The sequence below is a fragment of the Poecile atricapillus genome, chromosome 4, assembly GCF_030490865.1.
Source record: "Poecile atricapillus isolate bPoeAtr1 chromosome 4, bPoeAtr1.hap1, whole genome shotgun sequence".
Taxonomy (NCBI): Eukaryota; Metazoa; Chordata; class Aves; order Passeriformes; family Paridae; genus Poecile; species Poecile atricapillus.
The window spans coordinates 5,330,306-5,344,230 of NC_081252.1; positions in this window are offsets into that span (position 1 = coordinate 5,330,306).

The following is a 13,925-nucleotide window of genomic DNA, read 5'->3' on the forward strand; positions in this document are numbered from 1 at the left end:
TTCCGTTTGCTGAGAAGAAGAGCCAAAGATGACAAACCTTGGGCACCGTCCCCTCCTCACCCCAAAGTGCCCCCCAGGATGGCCTGTGGCTCATCAAGTAACATTTCTGCAATCAGGCATTGCCAAAAGTGTTTCCAGCAACACATTCCATCACTTCTTGTCACTTTTGATTCAGTGCAAGCATGAAAATGTCTGAGATAGACAATGAAAGGCAATAGATAAAATCCAAGACAAGCGATCATAAATGGCCCTGCTGAGAAAGCAGATCCCAAGGAATGGAATGGAGGTGGAAGGTCACTCCTGACACATGAAATAGAACAGCCAGAGCAGATCCTGATGTCACCGTGATACTGAGATAGAAAAATCACCTGCTTCAAATCATTGAAAAGGAGAACAAGAAGCAGGAGGACAGGTGGGTAGGTGTGTTGTTAACTCTGTTAAACACAGTTTAAAAACCCCCAAAATGCAGTAGTTATTAACCAGATATTTGAGGAGCCACAGCCACAGATCTCTGCAGAACATTTACAAAGTGCTTGACAAATGGAAAGCTGGATCTTTTTCAGCAAGTGCCATGGGTGCTGTGCACCCAGACCTGCAGCACCAGGGCCATCCATCTGCCTCAGGAGTCCTGCTTTCATCCTTGGAGTGTGCATCCTTCCATCCTCCAGTGTGCACCGGCACTTCAGATTGAGGTAAGGACAGCATTTAATAGGGGAAAAAGAACAGGAGCTGCTACCTCCATTAAATATTGGCACCACCATGGGACACATTCACTTGAAGACGAGCACAAAGGGATTCCAACACAATTGTCCCCGTACAGAACACAAACCAAGCTTCTCCTGCTGCTCTGGGCGGTCCCTAAACACAAGAAGGAGCTGTGGGTTTTCTCCATCGCTGCTGGTGCAGCTGAAGAAGTTCCTTAAGCCTTTCCCGTTTCCCTGAGTTGCCTCTGATTTCCATCACCTCCAAATGGGCATCTGTGGCACTATGAGAAAGAGCAGCATTTTCCTTGGGAAACAGCCAGAAAAGAAGCAGAGCAGGTCCCAGACTGGGGGCTGCCCCTTCCCGGGGATTATGTGTCAGCTCTGTTAGAATTGCTAATTCTTTAGGCACCTCCTTGGCTTTGAGGAGTGGATGGGGGGAGATGGAAAGCCAAGGCCTGGGCTGAAGGCCGTGCCCGAGGTGTGCCCAGCTCCCTGCACACCTTTTCCCCCCAGGTGCAGAGCAGGTGCAGACGCTGCCCATGGAAGGCAAGGAGAGCTGGGAGCCAAGAGAGGAGCGGTTTCTCCCGGAACACCGGGAGCCGTTCCATGGCAGCAGCTCATTCCCAGCCCCTGCCCCACTCTCTGCTCCCAAAGGTCACCGGGAGCTCGCCCAAGGCACGGGGGGCTGGCCAGGGCTTTCCCACCTGGGCCGAGTGCCACAGGAGGGGCCCCTGCAGGATTTCTGTCTTGCTCGGCTTCCAGCAGCTCAGACTGGCTCCTGCATCCAGCAGGGATTGGCTGGGCATTTGCTTGGGGTTTTTGGTTTGTTGCTTTGGCTTTTAGTTATTTGGAGAGTGCTTTGAGGGTCACTTTTGCTGCTTCATCAGCTTTACCCCCTGCCCAGCTGCCTGTTGTGTGCATGGAAGGGTTCAATCTGCATTTCGCTTCTTCTGCACCCCTACTTTATTATTTTAGGCTCTTTATTTTACTTTTTCTCTTTTCCTTTTTACTGTTTTTCCCGCTTTCTTTCCCCTTTTAAAAATATTTATTTTTTCTAAATTTTTCTCTTTTTTTTTCTTTTTTTTCTCTTCTCCTGAGCAGAAGCACCTGGGGCAGCTGCACAGCCGGGGCCACTCCTGGCTGTTAGAGAAGCCGGGAGCTGACTGCTCCACGGGATTTGTTTGCTCCCAGCTCTGCGGCTCGGGGCTCTCTCTCATCGTGTTTTATCAAATAAAGTTGGTGTGGCATTCCTGGCTTTGACGATGGTGTTTTATTGGGATGTGCCAAGCCTGGATTCCCCGGGAAGCAGCAGTACGGCTTTGCCTGTGCCTAAGGACAGCCCCGGAGCCGCGCAGTGCAGAGAGAAGCCGTTCCTAAGGCACTGCTGATGATCATAACCAAGTTGAAATTAGAAGAAATGACAAGTCCCAGCTGAAACCGATGCAAAAGCAAGTTTGGATTGATTTTCAGACCCTCCTGCTTCATCTGCTTTGCCTTAGGAGCCGGGGAAATGGCTCTGATTCCCCTCCCGATGCTGCTGCTGCTGGTGCGGAGCTGCCGGCCGGGCTTCAGGGATGCTGCGGCTCCCAGAGTCAGCCGGCGCTGCCTTTGGGGGCTCGGAGCTGAGCCCCAGTCCTGCAGCTGTGGCTCACAGAGACCCTTGGCTGTGTTTTGGGAGCTCAGAACCCGACTCACCCCATCAGTTTTGGGCTTCACAAAGGGCGGCGAGTGCCGCGTTTGAGGGGCTCAAAATTCAGGCTCAGAGCTTAAAACCAGAGACCGAATCCTGCGTTTTGGACTCTGAAACCGGGCTCGTGTCCGGGCTGGATTTGGGGTTCAGGCACAGTGACTGAGCCCTGGTTTCGGGGTTTCGGTCCGAGCAAGCGAGTCCAGGCTTCAGAGACCAAGTGCCGCCGATTGACTCTCAAAGCCAGGCTGCGCTGGCCAAGTGCAGCCAGCGATGAACCGAGCTGAGATTTGGGGATGTGAAAGGCCGGTCCCTCCGAGAGATCTGGGCTCACAGAGAGCAAGTTCTGCATTTCAGGGGCTCGAGGCAGAGACCAAGTCCCGCGTTCTGGGGATTTGGCTTCACAGAGCCTCGTGTTCGGGGGGCTTGAAGTAAACGCCAGCTGCGGTGCTTTGGTGTTCAGAGCGGGCTCGTTCGGGCAGCGTCAGTCGCAGCCGCTCAGCTCTAAGGGCCGCCTTTGGCCCGGCCCCACGGAGAGCTCGGAGCCGGCGACTCGGAGCTGCCTCTGGGGCCGGCGGCGGAGCCGCGTTTGGGGCTGAGAGCGGAGCCCGAACGCCGCGTTCGGGGCCAGGGGCAGAGCCCGGCCCGGCGCGTCGGGCTCCGCTCGGGGCCCCGGGGGCTGCCCCGGCACCGGCAGAGCCCCGGCTCCCCGCGGCCGGAGCGGGACCGTGCCCGGGGCCCCGAGCGGCCGGAGCGGGAGCCGGGCGCGAACCTCCGGCTCCCGGCCCGGCCCCGCCGCAGCGCCCCGGGCTCGGAGCGGCCCCGCCGAGAGCGCCCGGGCCGGGCCGGGGCCCGCACAGCGCCGAGCGGGGATCCCGAGCGAGACCCCCGGGACAGCGGCACCCGCGGGGCGGGACAGGGGCGGGTCGGGATGGGATGGGACAGGGATGAGATGGGGGCGGGACAGGGACAGGGACGGGACGGGACGGGACAGGGATGGGACAGGGGCGGGATGGAACAGGGATGAGATGGGGGCGGGACAGGGACAGGGACGGGACGGGACAGGGGAGGGATAGGGACGGGCACGGGATGGACAGGGGCGGGACCGGGGCGGGTCGGGATGGGACAGGGGCGGGCCAAGAGCCGGGGCGGGGCCGGGCAGGTGCTCGGGGTTTGGGGCGGGCGGGGCCGGGCTCAGGTGCGCGGGGCGGGGCCGGGCAGGTGCGCGGGGCCCCAGGGCGGCTGCGCGGGGCGGGGCCGAGGGGATTTAAGGCCCGGAAGTCGCTCCCGGCGCCATTTGCTCCCCAGCGCTCGGAGGTGCCGGCACGGGCCGGGCCGGGCTCCCCGGCGGGGCCCAGGTGAGGCGCGGGAGCCTCGGCTTCCCGCCCCTGCTTCTCTCTTCCCCTTCTTTCCTCCCTTCCTTTCTCCCGCTCACCTCCGTCTCCTCCCTCCTCTCCGCAAACCCCCCCTTTCCTCTCCCCCGCTGCTCTTCTCTTCCTCCCCTGCACCTGGGTCCTGTCCCTCCTCCTTGCACAGCCCGACCCTCCAGTGTATCCCTCCTCCTCCCCCCGCTCCTCCTCCCCCCGCTCCTTCTCCCCTCCTGAGCTCCCCTTCCCTCCTCTCCCTGCCCCATCCTGCGCACCCCGACCGCCCCCGGCCCTCCTTCCTCCCCTCTCCTTCCCCCGGGCACCCAGCCCGAGCGCCCCCCATTCCCGCTCGGCCTTTCCCAGCTGCACCTCCCTCTCGTGCTTCCCTACAAACGCCGAGCCCGCTTCTGTTCCTCTTTCCCCTTCTCCCTCCGCTCTGTGTCCCCGCTGAGCTCCGCTCCTGCTCCCTTCTGCCTCCCTCCCTGTGCGCTGTCTCTCGGCCCTGTCCCTCTGTGTCCCCGTGTCCCCTTCTCCCCTTGGTCTCTGTTTGCCCTTTGCAGAGAAGCCGCGAGGTTCGGGGCGCCGGATAATAAAGCCCCGAGGGCCGGAGCCGGCGCCCCCGGCGGGAATCCCCACACGGGGCCGGAGTCCGCGGTGCGGGTCCCCCCACGCACAACACCGCCCCACACTGCCGGGTGTCCCCACATCACACTGGGGGCTGAGGGGGGCCGGGGCTGGGAGGGGGGCTCAGGGTGGGCCCCTCCTCCGGAGGGGTCCTGGGGTGGGGTAGCGAGGGTTGGGGGCTGGGGGGGTTTGGGATGGGGGGGTTTGGGAAAAGCCCCCTCGTTAGGAGGGGGTCCCGGGTGGGGGGTGCGGGGGGGTTTAGGGTGGGCCCCCTCCTCTGGAGGGGGTCCTGGGGGGGAGGGTTTGGGAAGGGCCCCCTCGTTAGGAGGGGGTCCCGGGTGGGGGGTGGGTCAGGGAGGGCCCCCTCCGGAGGAGGGGTCCCGGGGAGGGGCGGGGGGCGGGGCCCCCTCCGGAGGGGGGGGTCCGGGGTGGGAGGGGCTGGGGGTTCCGCCCCCCCTAAGCCCCTCCCACCTTGGCCCCTCCCCTCCGGGCGTGGCCCGGCCCGGCCCCTCCCCAGGACCCCTCCTCCGGACAGGGGCCCTGGGGGGGAGGGGGGCGGGGTGGGTGGGGGGGCAGCAGGCGGGGTCACGTCACTCTGAACCGTAATCGCACATTTGTGTCAAACGACCGCACTCCCCCTCCTATTCCCCCCCACCCACCCCGCCCCCCTCCCCCCCAGGGCCCCTGTCCGGAGGAGGGGTCCTGGGGAGTGGCCGGGCCACGCCCGGAGGGGAGGGGCCAAGGTGGGAGGGGCTTAGGGGGGCGGAACCCCCCAGCCCCTCCCACCCCGGACCCCCCCCTCCGGAGGGGGCCCCGCCCCCCGCCCCTCCCCGGGACCCCTCCTCCGGAGGGGGCCCTCCCTGACCCACCCCCCACCCGGGACCCCCTCCTAACGAGGGGGCCCTTCCCAAACCCTCCCCCCCAGGACCCCCTCCAGAGGAGGGGGCCCACCCTAAACCCCCCCGCACCCCCCACCCGGGACCCCCTCCTAACGAGGGGGCTTTTCCCAAACCCCCCCATCCCAAACCCCCCCAGCCCCCAACCCTCGCTACCCCACCCCAGGACCCCTCCGGAGGAGGGGCCCACCCTGAGTCCCCCTCCCAGCCCCGGCCCCCCTCAGCCCCCAGTGTGATGTGGGGACACCCGGCAGTGTGGGGCGGTGTTGTGCGTGGGGGGACCCGCACCGCGGACTCCGGCCCCGTGTGGGGATTCCCGCCGGGGGCGCCGGCTCCGGCCCTCGGGGCTTTATTATCCGGCGCCCCGAACCTCGCGGCTTCTCTGCAAAGGGCAAACAGAGACCAAGGGCAGAAGGGGACACGGGGACACAGAGGGACAGGGCCGAGAGACAGCGCACAGGGAGGGAGGCAGAAGGGAGCAGGAGTGGAGCTCAGCGGGGGCACAGAGCGGAGGGAGAAGGGGAAAGAGGAACAGAAGCGGGCTCGGCGTTTGTAGGGAAGCACGAGAGGGAGGTGCAGCTGGGAAAGGCCGAGCGGGAATGGGGGGCGCTCGGGCTGGGTGCCCGGGGGAAGGAGAGGGGAGGAAGGAGGGCTGGGGGCGGTCGGGGTGCGCAGGATGGGGCAGGGAGAGGAGGGAAGGGGAGCTCAGGAGGGGAGAAGGAGCGGGGGGAGAAGGAGCGGGGGGAGGAGGAGCGAGGGGAGAAGGAGCGAGGGGAGGAGGAGGGATACACTGGAGGGTCGGGCTGTGCAAGGAGGAGGGACAGGACCCAGGTGCAGGGGAGGAAGAGAAGAGCAGCGGGGGAGAGGAAAGGGGGGGTTTGCGGAGAGGAGGGAGGAGACGGAGGTGAGCGGGAGAAAGGAAGGGAGGAAAGAAGGGGAAGAGAGAAGCAGGGGCGGGAAGCCGAGGCTCCCGCGCCTCACCTGGGCCCCGCCGGGGAGCCCGGCCCGGCCCGTGCCGGCACCTCCGAGCGCTGGGGAGCAAATGGCGGCGGGAGCGACTTCCGGGCCTTAAATCCCCTCGGCCCCGCCCCGCGCAGCCGCCCTGGGGCCCCGCGCACCTGCCCGGCCCCGCCCCGCGCACCTGAGCCCGGCCCCGCCCGCCCCAAACCCCGAGCACCTGCCCGGCCCCGCCCCGGCCCTTGGCCCGCCCCTGTCCCATCCCGACCCGCCCCGGTCCCGCCCCTATCCATCCCGTGCCCGTCCCTATCCCTCCCCTGTCCCGTCCCGTCCCTGTCCCTGTCCCGCCCCCATCTCATCCCTGTCCCATCCCATCCCGACCCGCCCCTGTCCCGCCCCGCGGGTGCCGCTGTCCCGGGGGTCTCGCTCGGGATCCCCGCTCGGCGCTGTGCGGGCCCCGGCCCGGCCCGGGCGCTCTCGGCGGGGCCGCTCCGAGCCCGGGGCGCTGCGGCGGGGCCGGGCCGGGAGCCGGAGGTTCGCGCCCGGCTCCCGCTCCGGCCGCTCGGGGCCCCGGGCACGGTCCCGCTCCGGCCGCGGGGAGCCGGGGCTCTGCCGGTGCCGGGGCAGCCCCCGGGGCCCCGAGCGGAGCCCGACGCGCCGGGCCGGGCTCTGCCCCTGGCCCCGAACGCGGCGTTCGGGCTCCGCTCTCAGCCCCAAACGCGGCTCCGCCGCCGGCCCCAGAGGCAGCTCCGAGTCGCCGGCTCCGAGCTCTCCGTGGCGCCGGGCCAAAGGCGGCCCTTAGAGCTGAGCGGCTGCGACTGACGCTGCCCGAACGAGCCCGCTCTGAACACCAAAGCACCGCAGCTGGCGTTTACTTCAAGCCCCCCGAACACGAGGCTCTGTGAAGCCAAATCCCCAGAACGCGGGACTTGGTCTCTGCCTCAAGCCCCTGAAATGCAGAACTTGCTCTCTGTGAGCCCAGATCTCTCGGAGGGAGCGGGGTTTCACATCCCCAAATCTCAGCTCGGTTCATCGCTGTCTGCACTTGGCCACCGCAGCCTGGCTTTGAGAGTCAATCGGCGGCACTTGGTCTCTGAAGCCTGGACTCGCTTGCTCGGACCGAAACCCCGAAACCAGGGCTCAGTCACTGTGCCTGAACCCCAAATCCAGCCCGGACCTGAGCCCGGTTTCAGAGTCCAAAACGCAGGATTCGGTCTCTGGTTTTAAGCTCTGAGCGTGAATTTTGAGCCCCTCAAACGCGGCACTCGCCGCCCTTTGTGAAGCCCAAAACTGATGGGGTGAGTCGGGTTCTGAGCTCCCAAAACACAGCCAAGGGTCTCTGTGAGGCACAGCTGCAGGACTGGGGCTCAGCTCCGAGCCCCCAAAGGCAGCGCCGGCTGACTCTGGGAGCCGCAGCATCCCTGAACCCCGGCCGGCAGCTCCGCACCAGCAGCAGCATCGGGAGGGGAATCAGAGCCATTGCCCCGGCTCCTAAGGCAAAGCAGATGAAGCAGGAGGGTCTGAAAATCAATCCAAACTTGCTTTTGCATCGGTTTCAGCTGGGACTTGTCATTTCTTCTAATTTCAACTTGGTTATGATCATCAGCAGTGGCTTAGGAACGGCTTCTCTCTGCACTGCGCGGCTCCGGGGCTGTCCTTAGGCACAGGCAAAGCCGTCCTGCTGCTTCCCGGGGAATCCAGGCTTGGCACATCCCAATAAAACACCATCGTCAAAGCCAGGAATGCCACACCAACTTTATTTGATAAAACACGATGAGAGAGAGCCCCGAGCCGCAGAGCTGGGAGCAAACAAATCCCGTGGAGCCGTCAGCTCCCGGCTTCTCTAACAGCCAGGAGTGGCCCCGGCTGTGCAGTTGCCCCAGGTGCTTCTGCTCAGGAGAAGAGAAAAAAAAGAAAAAAAAAGAGAAAAATTTACAAAAAATAAATATTTTTAAAAGGGGAAAGAAAGCGGGAAAAACAGTAAAAAGGAAAAGAGAAAAAGTAAAATAAAGAGCCTAAAATAATAAAGTAGGGGTGCAGAAGAAGCGAAATGCAGATTGAAGCCTTCCATGCACACAACAGGCAGCTGGGCAGGGGGTAAAGCTGATGAAGCAGCAAAAGTGACCCTCAAAGCACTCTCCAAATAACTAAAAGCCAAAGCAACAAACCAAAAACCCCAAGCAAATCCCCAGCCAATCCCTGCTGGATGCAGGAGCCAGTCTGAGCTGCTGGAAGCCGAGCAAGACAGAAATCCTGCAGGGGCCCCTCCTGTGGCACTCGGCCCAGGTGGGAAAGCCCTGGCCAGCCCCCCGTGCCTTGGGCGAGCTCCTGGTGACCTTTGGGAGCAGAGAGTGGGGCAGGGGCTGGGAATGAGCTGCTGCCATGGAACGGCTCCCGGTGTTCCGGGAGAAACCGCTCCTCTCTTGGCTCCCAGCTCTCCTTGCCTTCCATGGGCAGCGTCTGCACCTGCTCTGCACCTGGGGGGAAAAGGTGTGCAGGGAGCTGGGCACACCTCGGGCACGGCCTTCAGCCCAGGCCTTGGCTTTCCATCTCCCCCCATCCACTCCTCAAAGCCAAGGAGGTGCCTAAAGAATTAGCAATTCTAACAGAGCTGACACATAATCCCCGGGAAGGGGCAGCCCCCAGTCTGGGACCTGCTCTGCTTCTTTTCTGGCTGTTTCCCAAGGAAAATGCTGCTCTTTCTCATAGTGCCACAGATGCCCATTTGGAGGTGATGGAAATCAGAGGCAACTCAGGGAAACGGGAAAGGCTTAAGGAACTTCTTCAGCTGCACCAGCAGCGATGGAGAAAACCCACAGCTCCTTCTTGTGTTTAGGGACCGCCCAGAGCAGCAGGAGAAGCTTGGTTTGTGTTCTGTACGGGGACAATTGTGTTGGAATCCCTTTGTGCTCGTCTTCAAGTGAATGTGTCCCATGGTGGTGCCAATATTTAATGGAGGTAGTAGCTCCTGTTCTTTTTCCCCTATTAAATGCTGTCCTTACCTCAATCTGAAGTGCCGGTGCACACTGGAGGATGGAAGGATGCACACTCCAAGGATGAAAGCAGGACTCCTGAGGCAGATGGATGGCCCTGGTGCTGCAGGTCTGGGTGCACAGCACCCATGGCACTTGCTGAAAAAGATCCAGCTTTCCATTTGTCAAGCACTTTGTAAATGTTCTGCAGAGATCTGTGGCTGTGGCTCCTCAAATATCTGGTTAATAACTACTGCGTTTTGGGGGTTTTTAAACTGTGTTTAACAGAGTTAACAACACACCTACCCACCTGTCCTCCTGCTTCTTGCTCTCCTTTTCAATGATTTGAAGCAGGTGATTTTTCTATCTCAGTATCACGGTGACATCAGGATCTGCTCTGGCTGCTCTATTTCATGTGTCAGGAGTGACCTTCCACCTCCATTCAGTTCCTTGGCATCTGCTTTCTCAGCAGGGCCATTTATGATCGCTTGTCTTGGATTTTATCTATTGCCTTTCATTGTCTATCTCAGACATTTTCATGCTTGCACTGAATCAAAAGTGACAAGAAGTGATGGAATGTGTTGCTGGAAACACTTTTGGCAATGCCTGATTGCAGAAATGTTACTTGATGAGGCACAGGCCATCCTGGGGGGCACTTTGGGCTGAGGAGGGGACGGTGCCCAAGGTTTGTCATCTTTGGCTCTTCTTCTCAGCAAACGGAATGAGCCCAAATGTTTTGCATAAACCAAGTACTCAGTGAGACTCAGGGGAGACCTGGTCCTGTCCCCTGGAGCTGACAGGAGGCTGTAGCCAGGGGGGGATTTCTCTCTGCCCAAACAACAAGATTTTATGATCCCAGGCTTAAGGAAGCCTTGTCACTGCTCTCTGTTGCTCTTCAGCGGGACCACACAAGGCCAAACCAAACCTCAGTCCAAGGGAAAAGGACTAAGGAAGTGCAGAATCACCTTTTCTGCTTCAGGAGAGCATCTGCAATAAACTGAATCCATAAGGGTTTTAATAATTTTGGGAGCTGTTGGCTGTAGGCTGTGTGAGAGCTCTGGTTTCTGTGTTAATTTAGTTGTCTTCAGAGTTATAGAAAGACTGAAGCGATGACTGCTTCAAGATTGCTGCGTCTGCCTCATTTCTGGAAAAGGCTGTTAAGGTTGTGGGGCTTTTTTTAAATCTTAATTTTGTTTATGACAAACAGTGCAGCAGAAAACATCTTTCTCCTACAGGTTTATCAGATTTTGAAGCAACTGAATCTGATACTTCATCTTTGCCCTTTCCATGAATAGGAGGCAAACCAGAGAATTTGTTTCTTTAGGGTTCTTTGGGAACACCCTAACACATGAGTGCAAGAAGCAGAGAGAAATCCAAAAGCAAGTCTGGGGCTCAGCTAATTTTTCAAGGATCAAGGACAAATGCACAAGTGTCATTTGTTTCCTGCTCTTCTATCATAAACTTCCTTTTATAATTTTTGTCTCCTGTGCCAGCAAAACTGAGTACATCCAGAAAACAAATGCAATGCAGCGGAAGGGAAACTCCAAAGGTTGCGAAGTTACCCAGAATGTGGGATACTGGTGCTCCAGTTACACAGAACTAACAGGAACAGCAATTTACCTGACTCTTCTTTGTGCAACATCAGCTTTCCTGGAGGGAGGCAAAAGGGGCTGGAAAGGCAAGTGTCTCAAATGTAAAGCTGGGAATATTCCCTGGCAATCACCATTAAGGTCAGTTCTTTTATTTTTGCCAGGAGAGATGTGCAATAGTCAATGGTTGTTACTAAGAAATGTCTCTTCTTATTTCAGGCCAGAATATTCTCCCTTGGCCACTGGAAGTTTCCACCCAGCAGGGAAATGCAATTAAATCCAAGTGGAAGCAGTGTCCAGCCCCCATGCAGGAAATGTATGTGCAAGCTTTAGGACTGCACGAGGGAAGGAGAGGGTATTTGCATCTCAGGTGGAAGAGATCCTCAGGTGGATCTTTCATTGCTGCTGTCACCCCAGCAAAGAGAGCTGCTCTGAGCAGGTTTAGTGCTGACAATAGCTCAGAACAGCCCCCTGCACCTATTACATTAACATGTCCTCCCTTCAGGGCAATCTGGCCCTTTGCCAACCTCCCAATGGCCATGAAAATAAACGGCAATGCAAATGATGCTGAAAAAAAAAAATCAAAGGGTGAGAGTAAAACTCCTGTCTGTGGAATTCTTGATTTGTGCTTGTGGCCATCTGGCGTTGCTGTCCCTGGGGACAGTGACCTTCCTCTCCTCCCTCTGTCCCTGTTTCATTCCCTTACCTCTTTGGTTGCCACACTGGCATTTAAATGATGCCTTCTGGCTTTTAACTCCTTTCTCTTTTCTTTTTCCTCTATTTCTCTTGGTGTGGAAGTGTGCTGGAACAGAAATTTCCATCACAGCAGCACATCTGCAAATAGAAACATAACAGAGTCTCACTCAGTGTGGGCAAGCACCTTCAGCTCCAAGGAGCTGTGGAGAGCAAGCGCTTGGTCCCTTAAGGAAACGTGGAGTGATCGGTCCCTGAGACAAGAAAATCCAGACAAATGCTATGGTCAGCCCTAAGCAGGAAGATTGAAAGCCAATGACCTCGAACCTGCCATCATTATGTTCATCATTTTAATGTAATTATGGTGTGATAACGCAAAGTTGGAGTTTAGAGAGTTTAGACATTCTGCTGAGGCTGGTGACGTTACTCAGAGGGTTTTGTATCGCTCTGATGTGTCTGAGCAGGATCAAGAACTAAAAGGAAAATTTTACAGAAGCATTTGAAGACAGATTGCCCCAAAAACTGCTGCTTCTTCCCGGGGGACAAAAGATGGAACGTTTTCCTGTTGAATTCCTCTCAGAAAGCACAGCTCTACTAGCTCAGCTATTTGAAGGGTGGATATGATACACCATGGAAAGAGACAAAACCAGAAAGGTAAAAAGGTCTATCTCCCCTCCTCCCCTGAACACACTCTAAGGAAAACATTTCAAGCAATGGAATAGAGTAGAATTGGTTCCTGCCTCTGGAGTTCAGTTCTCCATTTCATCCAAGTGCTAACTGGGATGACTGGTGGTGCTGTGCAATCCTCACTAGAGGAGACTCCCCCGTACAAAGCCACCACACATCATGTGGCAGCAGCCCCACAACATCTGCAAAAGGCAGGTCCAGCACAGAGCTGATCTGGAACAGGAATCACCTCTGAGCACAGGAGACAGGAGCTGCTTTATCAGCCATGCTGCCTCTGTGGATAAATTCATGGCCTTTTTCATTTGATTGAATTGCAGAGTGCTGTGCAGGTCTCATTTCTGAAGGGTGATGGTGCAGACAGTGGTTTAAATGGTACAGTGTGTTCATCAATATGTGGTACTGCATTTACATCCCTGGAGTAAAAGAATTGGCACATATAGAATATGTTACAGGAGGGCAGCTATACAATGAAGTCATACAAATATGTCAAAGTTACATTGTTCACAAAAAAAAAAAAAAAAAAAAGGAAGAGCTGCCATTATTGTCAATAAATACAGAATAAATGCAGGAGAATATGCACCTCATCTGTCAACATCTAAAGGTCAGAGCATTTCCATCCTGGAAGTGCTTCCAAGATGGATCCTCTGAGGATTTACAGAAGCATGCTGAAGCAAAATACAAGCTGTATTTGGGGTGAGAGGACAAAAGAAGGAACTAAGAAAATTATTCAAGTTGAGCCTCACCTAGTACCAGTTCTAGATCTCAGACAGATCTGGTGAAGCCCCAGTTGTGCTGCAATCCTCTTTCTGCACGGCCTGACGTGGTGCTTTGTGGCTGGCTGGGAACTGCTCCTTCAGGGCTTTGATTAAAACACTGTGCAAGGCAGCAGAGACTCATCTCCAGACTCCTGAGTTATTCCTGTTCTGCTGGAAGCTGACATTCCACTGACAACCAGCTCATACCTGCTTTATACTCACAGCTTTTCAGTTTCTCATCTTAGGGACAAAGACCAGAGCAATGCTTCCTTTTGTTTTTTTCCCCTAGTTTATGTTCTTTGTTGATTTGTGAAAACATCTCTCAGGATGGTTGATAACTTTTGGCTTTGTATTGCAGGCACAGTTTTTCTCCTGCTATCAGCTCCTCCAAAGCCTGAAAGATTAACCTTTTTTTTTCCCCTCACTTGCTAACAATGTAGGTTGCCTTCCTGCTACTCACTTAGATGGCATTTCTGCCATGTTGGATAGAAAGGAATAAAAAGGGAAGAAAGCAGCAAGAGGCCCCCAAACTGCCACTGTTTCCTATTTTAGGCACTTCACATTGCAAAGAAATCAATTCCTGTAACTCCCATCCTGGGAACACCTAAAATCTGAGGTTCATCTAAGCTCCACGGAATGAGACTTAGAGAGTGTCATTTTAATGCACTTTTAGGATTGAGACCTAGGCTGAAATGATATGAAACTAATTGTTTTGAAGTTCCCTGATGCATGAGCCTTGATTTTTCATCTGATATGAAAAGTTGTCATTCATCTTTACTTCCTTCTTTTGCCCTTTAGCCAATTAGATACTACAAACTTCAAATTCCAAAACTGCAGCTTTCTGCCTTAATTTAAGGTCAACAAAATGATGCTGCAGCCTCTGACTGTTTAGTAGGGGTTATTGCATGAAATGAACGACACGAGTGCACAGGCAGAGTGAGATAAAGGCAAATCAAAGCATTTCATCTGCAACTTTTCACCTTCTACAAATCAT